This window comes from Cynara cardunculus (assembly GCF_001531365.2).
Source record: "Cynara cardunculus var. scolymus isolate 2C chromosome LG 14, CcrdV1, whole genome shotgun sequence".
NCBI classification, from domain to species: domain Eukaryota; kingdom Viridiplantae; phylum Streptophyta; class Magnoliopsida; order Asterales; family Asteraceae; genus Cynara; species Cynara cardunculus.
This window is the reverse complement of record NC_037541.1, coordinates 16,672-19,120: the sequence shown is the minus strand read 5'-3', so window position 1 is coordinate 19,120 and position 2,449 is coordinate 16,672.

Below are 2,449 nucleotides of genomic sequence, written 5' to 3'. Positions count from 1 at the left end.
GTTAATTACCTAATGACTTTTGAATAACAAATCGAAAAAATTTAATAAAAAAACATATAGAATCACAATGTTTACTTACCACAATCGGTGGAACTAGAACTAGACCAACCCTTTCCCTTTGAAGTCCTGCCGTTTGAACCTCTCCTTGAACTGCCTCTTGAACCCCTACTTGAACCACTGCCTCTAGGCCTACCAACCGGATAACGTTAGTAAATGACTTAAGATATTGTTGGACTGGTGTTTACTGATAATGATACACCAATACTGTATTTTGGTCAACTTTCATTTTGTATCCTAGGAGACGATATTCATTATGTGTATGATGAGATTCGAGCACATGTTAACCTTAAATGCAGCTTTTACGCATGTTCATATCACCCAAGATCGTAATAGTCTCTAGTAAAATGTGGGCATTTTGATATCACTTATATTATGACACATACATTCAAAATCTTATCTGTTTGAAAAAAGTGGAAAATCCTCTAGCTAAAAGTTAATCCATTTTGGGGCTGCTGCATTTTGGACAACAATTTGATTTAAAAAGAAACAACACAAAACCACCTAAAAGTCCAAGAACATGAAACATAAGAAGGGTGGTCCTATCGTGCAAAGTTTTCAAGTAGGAWTAGATTGAACARTACGAAGGGKGTGGTATCCCAATAGCCTCCAGAACCTATTGCATCCCATCCATAAACATACAAAACAAGTCCTCCAGTGATTTTTATGCATGGATCTTTTGTCTATGGSTCTCACAYTATTGCAAATCTATGACACTTTCAACAACCSAATATCAGAAACTTCATCATAAAATATGTATTCMTTTTATTACGAAATACTGTTAGGGTCCTTGTGATTGAGATTCCTAACGAAATTGTGACTGAAATTGTTAGGGTTCTTGCTATTGAAAGTGTTAAGGTTCTTGTGATTTCAATCAAATCAAGGAGATGAACCGGTAGCAAGAGGAAGACAGAGAGACAAACCAGTAGCAAGGGCAAWATAAGAGAGAAGCAAGGGTAACCGTGGAAAAACACTGTCTCTGAATGATACTGATATGACACATAGAAGGGAGCGATTCAGAGCTTGTTGGTAATATTCAGAAGATGTTAYTTTTTTACCAAACAAGAATTCATCTGACCSAGTATTCAGATGCAAACAAACAGCCCCTTAGGGAAGTAAGTTATGATTTAGAAGTTTATGTATCTTATGGAATGGTTCAAAATGCTTTGCAGCTTCGTGAAAGAAGATCTTGATTTCTAAGGCTCATTTGGATTATTAAAATTATTAAATTGACATATAAAATTATGGCATCTGTATTTAGAAGCAGTGATTATATCAAGTCTAATGGCATCATTCTTGCCAAATGGTAAAATTCACCACATTTGCATATGGCATCTGTATTTAGAAGCAGTTGCAAATAGGTTGCCATTTGAATCTGTTATATCACATTTCCATATGGCATCTAAAGTGGAATGTCATTTGTCATGTGACTGCAAACCACTAGTTAGGTAAACATTAAATTCATTGCATCAATAACTAAGAAAACCCATGAAACAAACCTCCACCTTGTGCCTGCACTAGAATTATCATCGTGCATAACACCACCACCACTGACTTATCTAGAGTTATGGATTGCGATGGATGCCAGATAGCTATTCCAACTACTTCGTAATTATAAGCTCACATTTATGGCCATATAAGGCCTTACTTATTAAAAKACATATTCTCATAATATAATAGGCAATATAAGGAGATTTTAGAACGTCATAGGAAAACTTCGTACTCTGAAGAAGATTGAACATACTGGTTGAACATACAAATTGATTTTAGAACTAACCTGATAGTCATTGTAATGTGATATAACAGATTCAAACCCTAAAAACACAAAAGGGGAAATTTTAGAAAAGTTCTAAAACCACAAAAAATCGAGTTGATGAAGAAGAAATACAACAATTTTACATACCTAAGACCAGATAACATCGACGTAGGAGATTGGTGACGACGAGTGAGGGAAGATTTGCAAGAAGAATTCGACGAGTGAGGGAAGATTTGCAAGAAGAATTCGTCGATTGAGGAAGCCGATCGTTGAATCGAATGAGTCGGTTGCTTAGGGCGTCGATTGAAATGCTTGGGGAAATTGAGTTTTAAAAGATAAAAGGGTTTAATATTTTTTCCATGTCATTTGGTTACATGTCAATTTTTATTCCACATCATTTCTTTAAAATACATGTCATTCTTAGTTTATCGGTTACCTAAAGTATAGGTAACCCAGGTACTTGAAAGTTTGAGATTTTATATCTTAGGTATCAAAATGAAGGTTTTGAAAGTATATTACCCAAAATAGGAATAAAACTAAAGTACGTTACATTTTTATGCAATTTGCCCATGATAAAATGACTAATTTACCCCTAATGAGTTGTTTATATATTTTCTATATTTTGATTGATTTATC